Raw genomic sequence first — 19,931 nt, 5'->3', positions numbered from 1 at the left:
GACCTTCACAGTGGCCACGGCTAATGTGAGGGGTCTGCGGAACCGGGAGAAACGAGCTGGAGTTTTCCGATATTTGTCCCAAAGGCTTTTGGATATTTGCTTTTTGCAGGAGACCCATCTGAAAGACCACGACGATGTGCTCGCTTACCAGAAGGAGTGGACAAAGGGGCCCTCGTGGTGGAGCGTTGGGGGGGTGAACTCCTCTGGCGTGGGCATCCTGTGTGGTTCCCCAGGGTTTGCGGCACAGGTGGTCAGCTCTGTGGTCCCCGGGCGCCTGCTGGTGGTCGACGGGACCCGGCACGGGGTGCGGACCCGGCTGATCGGTGTGTATGTCCCGGCGGACCGGCGGCAGCAGGGCTCCTTCCTGAAAGATCTGGAGCCCCTGCTGTACACAAACAGAGAGCTGATCATCGGCGGGGATTTTAACATCGACCTGGGGGACTCACAAGGTGAGGGTGCCCATGGGTTACGGTCTCTGATTGCAGATTTTGGCCTGCGGGACGGATTTCAGAATGTCGCACATCACACCTGGGACAACGGAAGGGGGACCTTCAGGCGGCTGGATTATGTCTTCACTTCGGCGAACTGGACGACCCTAAGCAGGCAAGCGACCCCTACTTGGTTTTCCGACCATCACATGCTGACGGCTTCCTTTGGTGTTGAGGACCCTCGTTTCCAGGCCGGATACTGGAAGCTGAACAGGCAAGTCCTGCAGGAGGCGAGATACCAGAGGAAGATCGCTACAGTGCTGCGGGCATGTGCGGAGAGGAGGGACGCCTTCAGTTCGGCGGTGCACTGGTGGGAGTCCTGCAAGCGCACCATCGCGGTGGTGACGAAGAAGTACTGCAGGATCCGCCGCAGTTTGGAGGACCGCCAGTGCACCAAGCTCCAGGAGGAGCTCGAGGCACTGTATGCGCAGCTGAACCAAGGGGGCGCTTACGAGGGGGAGAAGATCGCCCACATCAAGAGCCTGCTTAGGGGTAAGTGGCTGCAGTGGGCTAAGGACTTTCTTTTCAGGCTCCGTGGAGTCTGGAGGGAGAATGACGAAAGCTGCTCGTCCCAGTTCTTCGGCGCCGTGAGGAGGCAACAAGAGCGAGGCTTCTTTGACGGCGTTCGGAGGACGGACGGGTCTGTAGCCACTTCCATACCCGGGATGTTGGAGTGTGCCACAGAATATTACAGCACCCTGTTTGCTGAGAAGGAGACCGACGCCGGTATCAGGAGCAGGCTCCTGGACGGAGTGGAGCCGGCGGTAGACGACCCCGCTGCTCTGGGCGGGGCAGTGTCAGGGGCAGAGATCCGATCTGCCCTGATGGGGATGAAGAAGGGCACTGTCCCTGGCATAGACGGTCTACCGACCGAGTTTTACCTCACCTTTTTTGACCAGCTGGAGCCGCTCTTGGTGCAGGTATTCAACGAGGTGCTGGATCGTGATGGGCTCGGTGCCACCATGAAGATCGGTGTCATCTCCCTCGTCCATAAGGGAGGTGACAAGGCAGACCTGGGGAATTGGCGGCCAATCCAGCTCCTGTGCACTGACTATAAGATCTTGGCCAGGGTGCTGGGCGGTCGCCTGAGAACAGTGATGCCGGCCTTGGTGCAGGCTGACCAGACGTGTGGTGTGGCAGGCCGCAAGATCAGCTGGACCCTGCAGCTGATCCGCGACGTCATCGCGTGGGTGGAAGATAGAGGCCTGCCGCTCCTGCTGGTGAGCCTCGACCAGACCAAGGCCTTTGACCGGGTCCATCACGAGATTCTGTGGGCACTCCTGGAGAGGAAGGGTCTGCCGGACGGGTTTGTCAGGTGGGTCCGGACCTTGTACAACGGGGTGGCATCCCGGGTATGCGTCAACGGAGCGTTGGGCGGGCATATTCCAGTGCGGTGTGGTGTGCGACAGGGCTGTCCTCTCTCGCCCCTGCTGTATGTGCTTTTCCTAGAGATCCTCCTGGACCAGCTCAGGAGGGATCCGGGAGTGGATGGGATCCTGGTGCCAGGTGGAGGAGGGCAGATGGCGAAGATCGCGGCATATGCAGACGACGTCACGCTCTTCCTGGGCTCTGAAGGCGGCCTGGGGAGGGCGCTCAGCATTGTCGAGGATTTCTCAAGAGGTACCGGCGCCCGACTGAACAGGGCCAAGAGCTTAGTGAAGGTCTTCGGGACCTGGCCGAGCGAGCCGCGGGACTTTGGCGGTCTGTCACGGACGACTGGGCCGCTGAAGATCCTGGGGGTGAGCTTTCACTCCACAGATCCTGGAGGTGTCAACTGGGAGGCCGGGTTCCGGAAAGTCAACCGGAAGCTAGGCCTGTGGCAGCAACGATCGCTAACCTGGATCGGGAAGGCGCTGGTACTGAAGGCGGAAGTCCTGCCTCTGCTTCTCCACCTGGCGGTAGTGTACCCCCTGCCGGTCCGGAAGCGGAGAGATCTGGTGAGGAGCATCTTCAACTTCGTCTGGGGTCACACCTACGAACGGGTGAAGAGGTGTGATATGTACAGACCCCTGGCCGATGGGGGTCGGGGGATCTTGGACTTCCCGGCGAAGTTGGACTGCGCCTTCATAGCGAGCCTGTGCACGGTCCTGCACGACAACCCGGCCCACCTGTGCAGCCGGTTTGTCAGTCTCTGGCTGGCGGCGAGCATGCGGCACCTGACGGTCTGGACCAACACGACCCCCAAAGCAGAGCGGCTCCCGCTGCACTACCGCCACGCAGTGCGGTGGCTGCGGGCACACCCGGGGATCAAGGAAGGGACGAACTGTTTGAATCACAGGACCATGTACAGGATGGTGAAGGCGGAAGAACGGCCGGCGATCCCGGGTGTGTCCCGGATCATCTGGCAGCGGGTCCAGCCGGAGGGGCTGGATAACAAGCTGAAGGACCTGAACTGGCTCTGCGTGTGGGGTCGGCTGACGGTCAGGGCCGTCATGCATGCGCACGGGCTCTCCAGACAGAGCCTGTGCCCGCGACACGGCTGCGCGGGCGAAGAGACGGTGGGTCACGTCTTCTGGGAGTGTGCCTTCGCCCAGAGGGTGTGGAGATCGTGCGGGACCCTCTTTGCACAGGTAAGCCCCGATTCCCCCATCACGCAAGCGTCCGTCCTGAAAGGGATCGCCGGCATCCGGGGCCGGAACCGGAAGTTCCTGCTGTGGCTACTGGTCAGCCTGGTCAAGGCCTTCATCTGGGATGCCCGGACAGACCTGGTGAAGCACGGCGTGGAGAAGCCTGCTTTTGGGATCCTGCGGAGGGTGAAGGAGGAGGTGGCCAGGAGGGTCCAGTGGGACATTCACAGATGGGGGTTTGCTGCAGCAAAAGAGCGCTGGAAGGATTTGTGCACGGGACATTAGGGGGGTGTTGGTGTGGGACTGTTTTATGATTTGTTAACGTACTTTTTTCTAATAAAAATATAAAAAAAAAAAAAAATCTGTTCTTATCAGTTTAATATCTGATACGTCCCCCATCGGGGGACCACATATTAAACGGATTTTTGGAACAGGGAGCTGGATCAGGAGCTTGCTCCGTCCTCTCCACGCATCGGCCCGGTATTGCAGCGCCTCCGGGAACGGTGCACTACCTTCTCTCAGCGGTGAAAAGACAGACGTAGCTAGCAAGCAAGCGAGGTGGACCGGAGCTCCTTCCTCTCCGGTCTCGTCTCTCGTCCATCTGTGTGTCTCTGTGTCTCTCTCTCTCCCCCTCCCCGTTCCCGTGCTCCCTCCGTGCACTTTCCCGCGCCTCGACTCTCTCGGCAAGCAGGCCGGCCCCCTTTTCGGCTCCCGTGCGTTTTCCCTCCAAAAAACTTAGTTTTTTCCTCCTTTTTCCAGGGAGGCAGGCGTGGCTTGTGTGTGTGTGTGTGTGTGTGTGTGTGTGTGTGTGTGTGTGTGTGTGTGTGTGTGTGTGTCCCCGTCCTTGCAGGCGGGCCCCTTTCGACAGCCGGCCGTTTTCCCTCCAAAAAACTTAGTATATACACCTTTTCTTTCTTTTTTTCGGCAGGCAGGCAGGTGTGTGTGTGTCCCCGTCCCTCCCGAGAGAGCGCTGCCCCTTGCCTCTGCCCGCAGGTGCCGACGGTCCGCTTTCGCTTGCAGCTCACTCGGCACGGCTGCTGCTGGTGGGAGGGGCCTAAGCTAAGGAGGCCGGCCGGCTGGCGCCCCCCGCGGCTGCGGTCGTTGTCGGGCCGTTGACAGGAGATCAAAGAGCAGGGCCCCCGCCCGGGACTGGCGGGCAGGCAGGCGAGCAAGCAGGCAGGCAAGAGAGGGGGAGAGCGGAGTCCGGGCGGCCGGCAGCCGCGTGCGGACCGGGCTCCAGAGGCGTCGGCCTGCGCCGCTGCGCGCCAGCCGGACGCCCGCGCGCCCGCCCAAGGCCGGCGTCGGGCATCGCTTCTCGGCCTTTTGGCTAAGATCAAGTGTAGTATCTGTTCTTATCAGTTTAATATCTGATACGTCCCCCATCGGGGGACCACATATTAAACGGATTTTTGGAACAGGGAGCTGGATCAGGAGCTTGCTCCGTCCTCTCCACGCATCGGCCCGGTATTGCAGCGCCTCCGGGAACGGTGCACTACCTTCTCTCAGCGGTGAAAAGACAGACGTAGCTAGCAAGCAAGCGAGGTGGACCGGAGCTCCTTCCTCTCCGGTCTCGTCTCTCGTCCATCTGTGTGTCTCTGTGTCTCTCTCTCTCCCCCTCCCCGTTCCCGTGCTCCCTCCGTGCACTTTCCCGCGCCTCGACTCTCTCGGCAAGCAGGCCGGCCCCCTTTTCGGCTCCCGTGCGTTTTCCCTCCAAAAAACTTAGTTTTTTCCTCCTTTTTCCAGGGAGGCAGGCGTGGCTTGTGTGTGTGTGTGTGTGTGTGTGTGTGTGTGTGTGTGTGTGTGTGTGTGTGTGTGTGTCCCCGTCCTTGCAGGCGGGCCCCTTTCGACAGCCGGCCGTTTTCCCTCCAAAAAACTTAGTATATACACCTTTTCTTTCTTTTTTTCGGCAGGCAGGCAGGTGTGTGTGTGTCCCCGTCCCTCCCGAGAGAGCGCTGCCCCTTGCCTCTGCCCGCAGGTGCCGACGGTCCGCTTTCGCTTGCAGCTCACTCGGCACGGCTGCTGCTGGTGGGAGGGGCCTAAGCTAAGGAGGCCGGCCGGCTGGCGCCCCCCGCGGCTGCGGTCGTTGTCGGGCCGTTGACAGGAGATCAAAGAGCAGGGCCCCCGCCCGGGACTGGCGGGCAGGCAGGCGAGCAAGCAGGCAGGCAAGAGAGGGGGAGAGCGGAGTCCGGGCGGCCGGCAGCCGCGTGCGGACCGGGCTCCAGAGGCGTCGGCCTGCGCCGCTGCGCGCCAGCCGGACGCCCGCGCGCCCGCCCAAGGCCGGCGTCGGGCATCGCTTCTCGGCCTTTTGGCTAAGATCAAGTGTAGTATCTGTTCTTATCAGTTTAATATCTGATACGTCCCCCATCGGGGGACCACATATTAAACGGATTTTTGGAACAGGGAGCTGGATCAGGAGCTTGCTCCGTCCTCTCCACGCATCGGCCCGGTATTGCAGCGCCTCCGGGAACGGTGCACTACCTTCTCTCAGCGGTGAAAAGACAGACGTAGCTAGCAAGCAAGCGAGGTGGACCGGAGCTCCTTCCTCTCCGGTCTCGTCTCTCGTCCATCTGTGTGTCTCTGTGTCTCTCTCTCTCCCCCTCCCCGTTCCCGTGCTCCCTCCGTGCACTTTCCCGCGCCTCGACTCTCTCGGCAAGCAGGCCGGCCCCCTTTTCGGCTCCCGTGCGTTTTCCCTCCAAAAAACTTAGTTTTTTCCTCCTTTTTCCAGGGAGGCAGGCGTGGCTTGTGTGTGTGTGTGTGTGTGTGTGTGTGTGTGTGTGTGTGTGTGTGTGTGTGTGTGTGTCCCCGTCCTTGCAGGCGGGCCCCTTTCGACAGCCGCGGCCGTTTTCCCTCCAAAAAACTTAGTATATACACCTTTTCTTTCTTTTTTTCGGCAGGCAGGCAGGTGTGTGTGTGTCCCCGTCCCTCCCGAGAGAGCGCTGCCCCTTGCCTCTGCCCGCAGGTGCCGACGGTCCGCTTTCGCTTGCAGCTCACTCGGCACGGCTGCTGCTGGTGGGAGGGGCCTAAGCTAAGGAGGCCGGCCGGCTGGCGCCCCCCGCGGCTGCGGTCGTTGTCGGGCCGTTGACAGGAGATCAAAGAGCAGGGCCCCCGCCCGGGACTGGCGGGCAGGCAGGCGAGCAAGCAGGCAGGCAAGAGAGGGGGAGAGCGGAGTCCGGGCGGCCGGCAGCCGCGTGCGGACCGGGCTCCAGAGGCGTCGGCCTGCGCCGCTGCGCGCCAGCCGGACGCCCGCGCGCCCGCCCAAGGCCGGCGTCGGGCATCGCTTCTCGGCCTTTTGGCTAAGATCAAGTGTAGTATCTGTTCTTATCAGTTTAATATCTGATACGTCCCCCATCGGGGGACCACATATTAAACGGATTTTTGGAACAGGGAGCTGGATCAGGAGCTTGCTCCGTCCTCTCCACGCATCGGCCCGGTATTGCAGCGCCTCCGGGAACGGTGCACTACCTTCTCTCAGCGGTGAAAAGACAGACGTAGCTAGCAAGCAAGCGAGGTGGACCGGAGCTCCTTCCTCTCCGGTCTCGTCTCTCGTCCATCTGTGTGTCTCTGTGTCTCTCTCTCTCCCCCTCCCCGTTCCCGTGCTCCCTCCGTGCACTTTCCCGCGCCTCGACTCTCTCGGCAAGCAGGCCGGCCCCCTTTTCGGCTCCCGTGCGTTTTCCCTCCAAAAAACTTAGTTTTTTCCTCCTTTTTCCAGGGAGGCAGGCGTGGCTTGTGTGTGTGTGTGTGTGTGTGTGTGTGTGTGTGTGTGTGTGTGTGTGTGTGTGTGTGTGTCCCCGTCCTTGCAGGCGGGCCCCTTTCGACAGCCGGCCGTTTTCCCTCCAAAAAACTTAGTATATACACCTTTTCTTTCTTTTTTTCGGCAGGCAGGCAGGTGTGTGTGTGTCCCCGTCCCTCCCGAGAGAGCGCTGCCCCTTGCCTCTGCCCGCAGGTGCCGACGGTCCGCTTTCGCTTGCAGCTCACTCGGCACGGCTGCTGCTGGTGGGAGGGGCCTAAGCTAAGGAGGCCGGCCGGCTGGCGCCCCCCGCGGCTGCGGTCGTTGTCGGGCCGTTGACAGGAGATCAAAGAGCAGGGCCCCCGCCCGGGACTGGCGGGCAGGCAGGCGAGCAAGCAGGCAGGCAAGAGAGGGGGAGAGCGGAGTCCGGGCGGCCGGCAGCCGCGTGCGGACCGGGCTCCAGAGGCGTCGGCCTGCGCCGCTGCGCGCCAGCCGGACGCCCGCGCGCCCGCCCAAGGCCGGCGTCGGGCATCGCTTCTCGGCCTTTTGGCTAAGATCAAGTGTAGTATCTGTTCTTATCAGTTTAATATCTGATACGTCCCCCATCGGGGGACCACATATTAAACGGATTTTTGGAACAGGGAGCTGGATCAGGAGCTTGCTCCGTCCTCTCCACGCATCGGCCCGGTATTGCAGCGCCTCCGGGAACGGTGCACTACCTTCTCTCAGCGGTGAAAAGACAGACGTAGCTAGCAAGCAAGCGAGGTGGACCGGAGCTCCTTCCTCTCCGGTCTCGTCTCTCGTCCATCTGTGTGTCTCTGTGTCTCTCTCTCTCCCCCTCCCCGTTCCCGTGCTCCCTCCGTGCACTTTCCCGCGCCTCGACTCTCTCGGCAAGCAGGCCGGCCCCCTTTTCGGCTCCCGTGCGTTTTCCCTCCAAAAAACTTAGTTTTTTCCTCCTTTTTCCAGGGAGGCAGGCGTGGCTTGTGTGTGTGTGTGTGTGTGTGTGTGTGTGTGTGTGTGTGTGTGTGTGTGTGTGTGTGTCCCCGTCCTTGCAGGCGGGCCCCTTTCGACAGCCGGCCGTTTTCCCTCCAAAAAACTTAGTATATACACCTTTTCTTTCTTTTTTTCGGCAGGCAGGCAGGTGTGTGTGTGTCCCCGTCCCTCCCGAGAGAGCGCTGCCCCTTGCCTCTGCCCGCAGGTGCCGACGGTCCGCTTTCGCTTGCAGCTCACTCGGCACGGCTGCTGCTGGTGGGAGGGGCCTAAGCTAAGGAGGCCGGCCGGCTGGCGCCCCCCGCGGCTGCGGTCGTTGTCGGGCCGTTGACAGGAGATCAAAGAGCAGGGCCCCCGCCCGGGACTGGCGGGCAGGCAGGCGAGCAAGCAGGCAGGCAAGAGAGGGGGAGAGCGGAGTCCGGGCGGCCGGCAGCCGCGTGCGGACCGGGCTCCAGAGGCGTCGGCCTGCGCCGCTGCGCGCCAGCCGGACGCCCGCGCGCCCGCCCAAGGCCGGCGTCGGGCATCGCTTCTCGGCCTTTTGGCTAAGATCAAGTGTAGTATCTGTTCTTATCAGTTTAATATCTGATACGTCCCCCATCGGGGGACCACATATTAAACGGATTTTTGGAACAGGGAGCTGGATCAGGAGCTTGCTCCGTCCTCTCCACGCATCGGCCCGGTATTGCAGCGCCTCCGGGAACGGTGCACTACCTTCTCTCAGCGGTGAAAAGACAGACGTAGCTAGCAAGCAAGCGAGGTGGGACCGGAGCTCCTTCCTCTCCGGTCTCGTCTCTCGTCCATCTGTGTGTCTCTGTGTCTCTCTCTCTCCCCCTCCCCGTTCCCGTGCTCCCTCCGTGCACTTTCCCGCGCCTCGACTCTCTCGGCAAGCAGGCCGGCCCCCTTTTCGGCTCCCGTGCGTTTTCCCTCCAAAAAACTTAGTTTTTTCCTCCTTTTTCCAGGGAGGCAGGCGTGGCTGTGTGTGTGTGTGTGTGTGTGTGTGTGTGTGTGTGTGTGTGTGTGTGTGTGTGTGTGTGTCCCCGTCCTTGCAGGCGGGCCCCTTTCGACAGCCGGCCGTTTTCCCTCCAAAAAACTTAGTATATACACCTTTTCTTTCTTTTTTTCGGCAGGCAGGCAGGTGTGTGTGTGTCCCCGTCCCTCCCGAGAGAGCGCTGCCCCTTGCCTCTGCCCGCAGGTGCCGACGGTCCGCTTTCGCTTGCAGCTCACTCGGCACGGCTGCTGCTGGTGGGAGGGGCCTAAGCTAAGGAGGCCGGCCGGCTGGCGCCCCCCGCGGCTGCGGTCGTTGTCGGGCCGTTGACAGGAGATCAAAGAGCAGGGCCCCCGCCCGGGACTGGCGGGCAGGCAGGCGAGCAAGCAGGCAGGCAAGAGAGGGGGAGAGCGGAGTCCGGGCGGCCGGCAGCCGCGTGCGGACCGGGCTCCAGAGGCGTCGGCCTGCGCCGCTGCGCGCCAGCCGGACGCCCGCGCGCCCGCCCAAGGCCGGCGTCGGGCATCGCTTCTCGGCCTTTTGGCTAAGATCAAGTGTAGTATCTGTTCTTATCAGTTTAATATCTGATACGTCCCCCATCGGGGGACCACATATTAAACGGATTTTTGGAACAGGGAGCTGGATCAGGAGCTTGCTCCGTCCTCTCCACGCATCGGCCCGGTATTGCAGCGCCTCCGGGAACGGTGCACTACCTTCTCTCAGCGGTGAAAAGACAGACGTAGCTAGCAAGCAAGCGAGGTGGACCGGAGCTCCTTCCTCTCCGGTCTCGTCTCTCGTCCATCTGTGTGTCTCTGTGTCTCTCTCTCTCCCCCTCCCCGTTCCCGTGCTCCCTCCGTGCACTTTCCCGCGCCTCGACTCTCTCGGCAAGCAGGCCGGCCCCCTTTTCGGCTCCCGTGCGTTTTCCCTCCAAAAAACTTAGTTTTTTCCTCCTTTTTCCAGGGAGGCAGGCGTGGCTTGTGTGTGTGTGTGTGTGTGTGTGTGTGTGTGTGTGTGTGTGTGTGTGTGTGTGTGTGTCCCCGTCCTTGCAGGCGGGCCCCTTTCGACAGCCGGCCGTTTTCCCTCCAAAAAACTTAGTATATACACCTTTTCTTTCTTTTTTTCGGCAGGCAGGCAGGTGTGTGTGTGTCCCCGTCCCTCCCGAGAGAGCGCTGCCCCTTGCCTCTGCCCGCAGGTGCCGACGGTCCGCTTTCGCTTGCAGCTCACTCGGCACGGCTGCTGCTGGTGGGAGGGGCCTAAGCTAAGGAGGCCGGCCGGCTGGCGCCCCCCGCGGCTGCGGTCGTTGTCGGGCCGTTGACAGGAGATCAAAGAGCAGGGCCCCCGCCCGGGACTGGCGGGCAGGCAGGCGAGCAAGCAGGCAGGCAAGAGAGGGGGAGAGCGGAGTCCGGGCGGCCGGCAGCCGCGTGCGGACCGGGCTCCAGAGGCGTCGGCCTGCGCCGCTGCGCGCCAGCCGGACGCCCGCGCGCCCGCCCAAGGCCGGCGTCGGGCATCGCTTCTCGGCCTTTTGGCTAAGATCAAGTGTAGTATCTGTTCTTATCAGTTTAATATCTGATACGTCCCCCATCGGGGGACCACATATTAAACGGATTTTTGGAACAGGGAGCTGGATCAGGAGCTTGCTCCGTCCTCTCCACGCATCGGCCCGGTATTGCAGCGCCTCCGGGAACGGTGCACTACCTTCTCTCAGCGGTGAAAAGACAGACGTAGCTAGCAAGCAAGCGAGGTGGACCGGAGCTCCTTCCTCTCCGGTCTCGTCTCTCGTCCATCTGTGTGTCTCTGTGTCTCTCTCTCTCCCCCTCCCCGTTCCCGTGCTCCCTCCGTGCACTTTCCCGCGCCTCGACTCTCTCGGCAAGCAGGCCGGCCCCCTTTTCGGCTCCCGTGCGTTTTCCCTCCAAAAAACTTAGTTTTTTCCTCCTTTTTCCAGGGAGGCAGGCGTGGCTTGTGTGTGTGTGTGTGTGTGTGTGTGTGTGTGTGTGTGTGTGTGTGTGTGTGTCCCCGTCCTTGCAGGCGGGCCCCTTTCGACAGCCGGCCGTTTTCCCTCCAAAAAACTTAGTATATACACCTTTTCTTTCTTTTTTTCGGCAGGCAGGCAGGTGTGTGTGTGTCCCCGTCCCTCCCGAGAGAGCGCTGCCCCTTGCCTCTGCCCGCAGGTGCCGACGGTCCGCTTTCGCTTGCAGCTCACTCGGCACGGCTGCTGCTGGTGGGAGGGGCCTAAGCTAAGGAGGCCGGCCGGCTGGCGCCCCCCGCGGCTGCGGTCGTTGTCGGGCCGTTGACAGGAGATCAAAGAGCAGGGCCCCCGCCCGGGACTGGCGGGCAGGCAGGCGAGCAAGCAGGCAGGCAAGAGAGGGGGAGAGCGGAGTCCGGGCGGCCGGCAGCCGCGTGCGGACCGGGCTCCAGAGGCGTCGGCCTGCGCCGCTGCGCGCCAGCCGGACGCCCGCGCGCCCGCCCAAGGCCGGCGTCGGGCATCGCTTCTCGGCCTTTTGGCCAAGACCAGGGGAGAGATCGTTGGACTGCTACCAGTGCCTGCAGACGTTTGGATCCAGAGGGAATTTTCGTGTTGCTGGTTCCTGTTTTCCGGAGAGTTGCCTTTTTTTTGCAAGGAGGATACTTTGAAGACCTTTGCGAAGAGCGTCGGAAGGCTGTTTTCCCGCAATGGCCGAGGGCCAGGCCCCCCCCGGGTGGGCCAGCCAGGCTCCTCGGCTGAAATGGACCTTGCGCTTTAAATGGGTGAGAGAGAAAGAAATGATGGGTAGATATGAGTTTGAATGCAAAATTTTGTTTGGAATTTTGAAAGTTTTACCGAGTGAAGTGAAATGTCTGCAAGGAAACAGGCCTTTCGGCTTTTTTGATGCTACCTTTAACAGCGACCAGATTTACAAGAGAGTCTCTGGGATGTGTGAGGAGATGGTGAATGACGAACTGTTACGGGACTTTGACGTTTTGGGTCTGGCTCAGGACGATGTGCGATTTATAATTGTAAACATGCATGACCCCTTCATTGAGGACGACATTATTACTGCTTACCTGTGGATGCATGTGGATGTCCTGGCAGGTCCCCAGATAATTGGTGACAGATTCCGGGTCTGGAATGGGAGGCGCAGATACCAGGTGCGCCTCAGGCGGAATGTTGGGCGCGCGGACGGGTTTTCGCACCCCCCGTCGGCCTTCTTCCTGGGTCAAAGCAAAGGCTACATTTATTATCAGAACCAGCCGTCCTACTGCAGAAAGTGTTGTTCCTTCGGCCACATGGACAAAGACTGCACTGCCACCTCCTGTTCGAGGTGTGGAGCACGGGACCACACTAAAGGGAGATGTTTCCAGAAAACTTGCTCTCTGTGTGGGGATACAAACCATCTGTACAGAGAATGCGTATGGAGAGACCCGGAGATGGCCAGGGAACAAGAGAGAGGCTTCCCAGATGCCGCACCGGTGGAATCTGACTCGGAGCAAGAAGGAGATGAGGAAGACGAAAGAAGAGAGGAAGGCAAAGGAACTGAGAAGACAGAGGGGAACAGGAATGAAAACGTCGAAACAGGTGACGGCAAAGAGATCGAGGGTGAAGAGAGAGCAGAGGTGGATGTGAGTGAAGCATCAGACACCGGTTTGGACAGCAGCGGTAGCTTACCTGCTGGTCAGGTGGCTAGAGCCGTGGACCTGTTCGAGCACCTGCCGCAAGATGACCTGGCGATGGACCTGGGTGACTTCGACCTGGAGGGGAATGTGGCAGTCCAGAAAAGGCCAAGGGAGGATTCCGAAGAAGAGCTGCCTGCGGGGGAGGAGAAGAAGGCCAAGGAGGACGTTCACGCAGAGGAGGGTGTAGAGGAAGGCATGGTGATGGAGTCCTCCCCTGAGCGGGAGGAGGCTGCAGTGTCGCATTGGGGTCAGAAGGGGCACCTGTCAAGAGAAAGAGTACCGGAGTCGCCTTACCTGCGCTGCGTTTCGGTGGCTCCGAGCGTGGTGCAGTCCACTTCTGAGGAGGAAGGCTCAACCCCTTATAGGACAAGTGACACAAGTTCTTCGGAGACGGACAGCTCTGCAGAACCAGATGTGGATCCTGGGGGGAGAGATGATGGGAGGTCGAGATGACCTTCAAAATCCTAACTGTAAATGTTAGGGGATTGAAAAATAGGTCGAAAAGGATTGCTGTGTTTAAAATTTTGCGTGAAAATAAGTTTGATATATGTTTTTTACAGGAAGTGCATTTGGGTGGTGATACAGATGTGAAGCGGTTCTCTAAAGATTGGGAATCGGGGAAGTCCTTTTGGTGTGTGGGGGGAGTACACTCTTCTGGGGTTGGTATATTATTTGGGAATAACCGCATTGATGTTACAGAAACTTACTTTGTGCGGCCAGGGAGAATTCTTGTGGTGGATGGGGTATACTTAAACACAAAAATGAGATTTATAGTCGTTTATGCACCGGCGGATAGGACATCAAGGGGGGGTTTCTTTGCAGACTTAGTCCCCTGGTGTGTGACTAATAGAAAACTAGTGATTGCCGGTGATTTTAATGAAGATCTAATTAAAAGAACAGCAGGATCCCTAGAAATTAACAAATTGTTGAGGGATTTTGACCTTTTTGATAGTTTTAGTTTTAAAGGGCCCGCAGCAGTAGGGTTGATTCCCCCAGTTACTTGGAGGAATGCAGCAGGGGCCGCCAAAAGATTGGATTACGTGTTCTTGTCTCGAGGGTTGGCGATTGCTAAAGCCTCGGTCATACCCTTTTATTTTTCCGATCACGAACTGCTGGTGGTGGAGGTGGAAGGTGTGGGGGTTAAGTTTGGTCCAGGTTACTGGAAATTAAACACAGCCGTGCTGAGTGAGGACGGTTACAAGGAGCTAATTAGAGACAAATGGTCCTTTTGGCTAGGACAGAAACAAGAGTGGCCGTCATTAATTCAATGGTGGGAGTATGTTAAGTGGCAGGTGAAGCAAATCTCAATTCGGTATTGTAAGCGCCGAAACCAAAGAAAGAACTTTGAAGTGAGAAGGCTTCAAAAAGAGTTGGAAAACATGTATGAGGAGACAAACAAAGGTGCAGATTTTAATTTCTCGAAAGCCCAGGAGCTGAAGGCGCGACTTAGAGAAATTTACCTTAGACAACCCAGAGAGCTTTTAATTAGAGCTGGCATCGGCTTTCTGGATGGACAAGAAGAGGTCTCAGGTCTGCTTTTTAAATCAGTTAAAGCCAAGCGGGTTAAAAGAGCATTCGGGAGTTTGTTTACTGCAGAGGGGGAGGTGGTAAGTACTCCGCATGGAATGTTGGATGAAGCCGTAAAGTACTTTACTACTTACTTTAATAAGAGGGAGGGGGAGTCAGTAAAGGGGGTTGGTGGTTTGGAGCACATTGAGAAGAAGGTCAGTGCGGAGGAAAATAGGGCTTTAGCGACACGCATTGAGCTAGCCGAAGCTGAGGGGGCGACTCGGAGAATGAAAACTGGGAAAGTTCCGGGGGTTGATGGCATCCCGGTAGAATTTTACCTGACTTTCTGGGATTTGATAGGCTCATCGCTGCTTGAAGTCTTTCAAGCAATTCTAGATGGTGGAGATTTGGGAGACACAATGGCACAGGGAGTTTTGTCTCTGTTATTTAAGAAAGGGGATCCTAAGAGGCTAGAAAATTGGAGGCCTATCCAATTATTGTGTGTCGAATACAAAATTTTGGCAAAAATATTGTGTGATAGGTTAAAGAAAGTCCTGCCATCAGTAATACAGCCGGATCAGACCTGTGGCGTGGCGGGTAGGTCCCTACACTGGAACCTTGGCCTGCTCAGAGATACTATTGCTTGGGCAGAAGACAGACATCAGTGTCTGTTGATAGCCAGTCTTGACCAAGAAAAGGCATTCGATAGGGTGGATCATCAATGCTTATGGGATGTGTTAGATCGTTATGGAGTCAGCAGCAGTTTCATCTCTTGGCTGAAGGCCCTGTATGGAGGTGCTTCCACCAGAGTCAACATAAATGGCTTTATGAGTGAACCCTTTGATGTAAGCAAGGGTGTCAGACAAGGCTGTCCTTTGTCCCCAATCTTATATGTGGTCTACGTAGAGCCACTACTGGAGATGATAAGACGAGATAGAAGGGTTGAGGGTATAGTGATCCCGGGAAGCGGAGGCCTCCAAACTAAAGTGTTGGCCTACGCGGATGATGTTGTCCTAACTTTGAGCTCAGACAGAAGCCTTTTAGTCGCACTGGAGCTGATAGAAGTCTTTAACCAATGCACAGGTGCAAGACTGAACAGAAATAAGAGCAGTGTGCAGTATTTCGGCCCATGGAGTAACAGGGATGAGGTGGTAGGAGGTCTGTCTCTAGAAATGAATTCCTTGAAGATACTAGGGGTGTGTTTTGATAGGGAAGGGGCTGGAAGAAGGAATTGGGAGACTCGGTTATCCCAGGTGAGTAGCAAACTCGGCCTATGGAAAAAAAGATCACTGTCCTATTCAGGGAAGGTTTTGGTTCTCAAAGGTGACATCTTACCAAGTCTCGTGCACATTGCAAAGGTCTTTCCTATGCCTGCTTGTTTCAGACGCTCCTTAACTAAGATGGTTTTTGATTTTGTATGGGGGGGTGGTTATGAGTATGTGAAGCGTCTAGATATGTACAGGGACATCAGTGAGGGAGGCAGAGAAGTCCCAGATTTACCCATTAAACTAGACGCCATATTTGTGGCTGATCTGTGTAAAGCGGTAGATGACAAGATCTTATACAAACATCAGTTCTTTGTTCGGCTCTGGTTCGCCTGGGTCGTCAGGCCTTCAGAAGTGTGGAGGAATGACGTTCCCAAGGCTGAAATCCTACCATGGTTCTACGAACATGCGGCCGTATGGTTAAGGAAGTACGCAAAAGATGCGGACAGGCCAGTGATTATCTCCCACAGGCTCTTATATAAGACAGCTAAGAGCAGTGAAAAGGGATCCAATGTTGTGGTTCCCACTGATGTATGGAAAAGGGTGCAACCTAAGAGCCTGGATAACAGGCTCAAAGATTTAAATTGGATGTGTGTGTGGGGACGTCTGCCAGTAAGGGAGGTGATGCACAGACATAAGCTGGCTCGTTCAGCGACTTGCCCAAGACCGCAATGTGCAGAGGTGGAGTCAATCACTCATGTGTTCTGGGGTTGCAGGATTGCAAAAGCAGTGTGGGGGCAGATGTCGGACCTTTTTAATAAATTGGAACCGGGGTTTGTTCTATCTGGAGATAAAATCCTGAGACGGTGGAGCAGGTCTTCAAGATCTGTGAGACGTGACCTTGTAATCTGGTTTTTAATCAGTATAGTAAAATTTGTGTTATGGGGATCGAGAAACAATCTGGTCAAACATGGTCATGTGGAAGGGGCTGGGGCAATATGTGGGAGGGTTCGTTTTGAGCTGCATAAGATGTTGTCAGTAGAGGTGCGTAGGTGGGGTTTTCACGCAGCAAAAGAAAAATGGAAACCGCTGTTGGACTAATGGAATAAGTTTTGCCGTTGGTGGATTGTGATTTATGTTCTGTGATTTTGTCTTGTATTGTTATAATAAATGTAAAAAAAAAAAAAATCTGTTCTTATCAGTTTAATATCTGATACGTCCCCCATCGGGGGACCACATATTAAACGGATTTTTGGAACAGGGAGCTGGATCAGGAGCTTGCTCCGTCCTCTCCACGCATCGGCCCGGTATTGCAGCGCCTCCGGGAACGGTGCACTACCTTCTCTCAGCGGTGAAAAGACAGACGTAGCTAGCAAGCAAGCGAGGTGGACCGGAGCTCCTTCCTCTCCGGTCTCGTCTCTCGTCCATCTGTGTGTCTCTGTGTCTCTCTCTCTCCCCCTCCCCGTTCCCGTGCTCCCTCCGTGCACTTTCCCGCGCCTCGACTCTCTCGGCAAGCAGGCCGGCCCCCTTTTCGGCTCCCGTGCGTTTTCCCTCCAAAAAACTTAGTTTTTTCCTCCTTTTTCCAGGGAGGCAGGCGTGGCTTGTGTGTGTGTGTGTGTGTGTGTGTGTGTGTGTGTGTGTGTGTGTGTGTGTCCCCGTCCTTGCAGGCGGGCCCCTTTCGACAGCCGGCCGTTTTCCCTCCAAAAAACTTAGTATATACACCTTTTCTTTCTTTTTTTCGGCAGGCAGGCAGGTGTGTGTGTGTCCCCGTCCCTCCCGAGAGAGCGCTGCCCCTTGCCTCTGCCCGCAGGTGCCGACGGTCCGCTTTCGCTTGCAGCTCACTCGGCACGGCTGCTGCTGGTGGGAGGGGCCTAAGCTAAGGAGGCCGGCCGGCTGGCGCCCCCCGCGGCTGCGGTCGTTGTCGGGCCGTTGACAGGAGATCAAAGAGCAGGGCCCCCGCCCGGGACTGGCGGGCAGGCAGGCGAGCAAGCAGGCAGGCAAGAGAGGGGGAGAGCGGAGTCCGGGCGGCCGGCAGCCGCGTGCGGACCGGGCTCCAGAGGCGTCGGCCTGCGCCGCTGCGCGCCAGCCGGACGCCCGCGCGCCCGCCCAAGGCCGGCGTCGGGCATCGCTTCTCGGCCTTTTGGCTAAGATCAAGTGTAGTATCTGTTCTTATCAGTTTAATATCTGATACGTCCCCCATCGGGGGACCACATATTAAACGGATTTTTGGAACAGGGAGCTGGATCAGGAGCTTGCTCCGTCCTCTCCACGCATCGGCCCGGTATTGCAGCGCCTCCGGGAACGGTGCACTACCTTCTCTCAGCGGTGAAAAGACAGACGTAGCTAGCAAGCAAGCGAGGTGGACCGGAGCTCCTTCCTCTCCGGTCTCGTCTCTCGTCCATCTGTGTGTCTCTGTGTCTCTCTCTCTCCCCCTCCCCGTTCCCGTGCTCCCTCCGTGCACTTTCCCGCGCCTCGACTCTCTCGGCAAGCAGGCCGGCCCCCTTTTCGGCTCCCGTGCGTTTTCCCTCCAAAAAACTTAGTTTTTTCCTCCTTTTTCCAGGGAGGCAGGCGTGGCTTGTGTGTGTGTGTGTGTGTGTGTGTGTGTGTGTGTGTGTGTGTGTGTGTGTGTCCCCGTCCTTGCAGGCGGGCCCCTTTCGACAGCCGGCCGTTTTCCCTCCAAAAAACTTAGTATATACACCTTTTCTTTCTTTTTTTCGGCAGGCAGGCAGGTGTGTGTGTGTCCCCGTCCCTCCCGAGAGAGCGCTGCCCCTTGCCTCTGCCCGCAGGTGCCGACGGTCCGCTTTCGCTTGCAGCTCACTCGGCACGGCTGCTGCTGGTGGGAGGGGCCTAAGCTAAGGAGGCCGGCCGGCTGGCGCCCCCCGCGGCTGCGGTCGTTGTCGGGCCGTTGACAGGAGATCAAAGAGCAGGGCCCCCGCCCGGGACTGGCGGGCAGGCAGGCGAGCAAGCAGGCAGGCAAGAGAGGGGGAGAGCGGAGTCCGGGCGGCCGGCAGCCGCGTGCGGACCGGGCTCCAGAGGCGTCGGCCTGCGCCGCTGCGCGCCAGCCGGACGCCCGCGCGCCCGCCCAAGGCCGGCGTCGGGCATCGCTTCTCGGCCTTTTGGCTAAGATCAAGTGTAGTATCTGTTCTTATCAGTTTAATATCTGATACGTCCCCCATCGGGGGACCACATATTAAACGGATTTTTGGAACAGGGAGCTGGATCAGGAGCTTGCTCCGTCCTCTCCACGCATCGGCCCGGTATTGCAGCGCCTCCGGGAACGGTGCACTACCTTCTCTCAGCGGTGAAAAGACAGACGTAGCTAGCAAGCAAGCGAGGTGGACCGGAGCTCCTTCCTCTCCGGTCTCGTCTCTCGTCCATCTGTGTGTCTCTGTGTCTCTCTCTCTCCCCCTCCCCGTTCCCGTGCTCCCTCCGTGCACTTTCCCGCGCCTCGACTCTCTCGGCAAGCAGGCCGGCCCCCTTTTCGGCTCCCGTGCGTTTTCCCTCCAAAAAACTTAGTTTTTTCCTCCTTTTTCCAGGGAGGCAGGCGTGGCTTGTGTGTGTGTGTGTGTGTGTGTGTGTGTGTGTGTGTGTGTGTGTGTGTGTGTGTCCCCGTCCTTGCAGGCGGGCCCCTTTCGACAGCCGGCCGTTTTCCCTCCAAAAAACTTAGTATATACACCTTTTCTTTCTTTTTTTCGGCAGGCAGGCAGGTGTGTGTGTGTCCCCGTCCCTCCCGAGAGAGCGCTGCCCCTTGCCTCTGCCCGCAGGTGCCGACGGTCCGCTTTCGCTTGCAGCTCACTCGGCACGGCTGCTGCTGGTGGGAGGGGCCTAAGCTAAGGAGGCCGGCCGGCTGGCGCCCCCCGCGGCTGCGGTCGTTGTCGGGCCGTTGACAGGAGATCAAAGAGCAGGGCCCCCGCCCGGGACTGGCGGGCAGGCAGGCGAGCAAGCAGGCAGGCAAGAGAGGGGGAGAGCGGAGTCCGGGCGGCCGGCAGCCGCGTGCGGACCGGGCTCCAGAGGCGTCGGCCTGCGCCGCTGCGCGCCAGCCGGACGCCCGCGCGCCCGCCCAAGGCCGGCGTCGGGCATCGCTTCTCGGCCTTTTGGCTAAGATCAAGGTTTAAGCCGGCAAGCCCGCAATTCCGAGGTCTTAGTCCAGGGGGTCGGGAAGGCGACGGGAGGAGCGGACGAGGAGCGGACGAGGAGCGGACGAGGAGCTGGCGAGGAGCTGACGAGGAGTTGGAGTTGCTGTGTATCCGGGCCGGAGGACTGCTGCGTGAGGGGAGCGTTGGAGGCAGACGAGTCGGAGGATACCGGGTTGACGGATTCCTGTTCCTGGGAAGGCGGCGATGGGCGAGCGGAGTGGCGGAATGGTGGCGGGAGACCCTCGGTCCCGGGAGGGACGAATGAGGGACTCTGTGCGGTTTGTGCTGCGGGATTTGGAGGTCGGACGGACCTTTTTGGATCGAGCGGTGTTTGCACGTCGGATTTTGGTGGAGACTTTTTCTTTGAAGGTGGAGGATGTTTTATGTTTCCAGGACTTTGTGGGGAAAGGTACAGTGGATCTGACTTTGGCATCGGCTGTGATTTGTCGGAAGGTTTGGGAGAAGGCATTGGCAATCAAGGATTGTGAACCGCTGAATGTTTTTTATTTGGAGCCGCTGTTTGAAAGGGAGTTGAGGCCATTGCAAGTGCATGTGTTCGACCCCTTTGTGCCGGAGGAAGAGGTGCGATTCTTTTTGAAGCGGTTTGTTGATGTACAGGGTCCGGGACATAAAGTTTTTGATGCAGGCGGCTATTGGAACTGCAGGCGGAGGTACT

The 19,931-nt window shown here is 58.4% G+C and overlaps 11 non-coding genes across 11 annotated transcripts; all 11 read left to right on the top strand.

The window, feature by feature from the left end:
• Window positions 1-3,378: 3,378 nt before the first annotated feature.
• LOC148806664 (U2 spliceosomal RNA) lies at window positions 3,379-3,569 on the top strand. Its single transcript, XR_016089597.1, has one exon. It is a non-coding gene; the product is annotated as a U2 spliceosomal RNA (small nuclear RNA).
• A 793-nt stretch (window positions 3,570-4,362) lies between these two features.
• Window positions 4,363-4,553, top strand: LOC148806663 (U2 spliceosomal RNA). The gene has a single exon (XR_016089464.1). It is a non-coding gene; the product is annotated as a U2 spliceosomal RNA (small nuclear RNA).
• A 791-nt stretch (window positions 4,554-5,344) lies between these two features.
• LOC148806662 (U2 spliceosomal RNA) lies at window positions 5,345-5,535 on the top strand. Its single transcript, XR_016089463.1, has one exon. It is a non-coding gene; the product is annotated as a U2 spliceosomal RNA (small nuclear RNA).
• Window positions 5,536-6,328: 793 nt separating this feature from the next.
• On the top strand, window positions 6,329-6,519 carry LOC148806661 (U2 spliceosomal RNA). The gene has a single exon (XR_016089462.1). It is a non-coding gene; the product is annotated as a U2 spliceosomal RNA (small nuclear RNA).
• Window positions 6,520-7,312: 793 nt separating this feature from the next.
• Window positions 7,313-7,503, top strand: LOC148806660 (U2 spliceosomal RNA). The gene has a single exon (XR_016089461.1). It is a non-coding gene; the product is annotated as a U2 spliceosomal RNA (small nuclear RNA).
• A 791-nt stretch (window positions 7,504-8,294) lies between these two features.
• Window positions 8,295-8,485, top strand: LOC148806659 (U2 spliceosomal RNA). Its single transcript, XR_016089460.1, has one exon. It is a non-coding gene; the product is annotated as a U2 spliceosomal RNA (small nuclear RNA).
• Window positions 8,486-9,278: 793 nt separating this feature from the next.
• Window positions 9,279-9,469, top strand: LOC148806658 (U2 spliceosomal RNA). Its single transcript, XR_016089458.1, has one exon. It is a non-coding gene; the product is annotated as a U2 spliceosomal RNA (small nuclear RNA).
• Window positions 9,470-10,260: 791 nt separating this feature from the next.
• LOC148806657 (U2 spliceosomal RNA) lies at window positions 10,261-10,451 on the top strand. The gene has a single exon (XR_016089457.1). It is a non-coding gene; the product is annotated as a U2 spliceosomal RNA (small nuclear RNA).
• A 5,825-nt stretch (window positions 10,452-16,276) lies between these two features.
• Window positions 16,277-16,460, top strand: LOC148806656 (U2 spliceosomal RNA). The gene has a single exon (XR_016089614.1). It is a non-coding gene; the product is annotated as a U2 spliceosomal RNA (small nuclear RNA).
• Window positions 16,461-17,243: 783 nt separating this feature from the next.
• LOC148806655 (U2 spliceosomal RNA) lies at window positions 17,244-17,434 on the top strand. The gene has a single exon (XR_016089456.1). It is a non-coding gene; the product is annotated as a U2 spliceosomal RNA (small nuclear RNA).
• Window positions 17,435-18,219: 785 nt separating this feature from the next.
• Window positions 18,220-18,410, top strand: LOC148806654 (U2 spliceosomal RNA). The gene has a single exon (XR_016089455.1). It is a non-coding gene; the product is annotated as a U2 spliceosomal RNA (small nuclear RNA).
• The last annotated feature ends 1,521 nt before the right edge of the window (window positions 18,411-19,931 follow it).

This window comes from Atractosteus spatula, unplaced genomic scaffold (assembly GCF_055471065.1).
Source record: "Atractosteus spatula isolate fAtrSpa1 unplaced genomic scaffold, fAtrSpa1.hap1 Scaffold_5, whole genome shotgun sequence".
Taxonomy (NCBI): Eukaryota; Metazoa; Chordata; class Actinopteri; order Semionotiformes; family Lepisosteidae; genus Atractosteus; species Atractosteus spatula.
The sequence above is the reverse complement of the archived record's forward strand: the minus strand, read 5'-3'. Positions and strand labels throughout refer to the sequence as shown.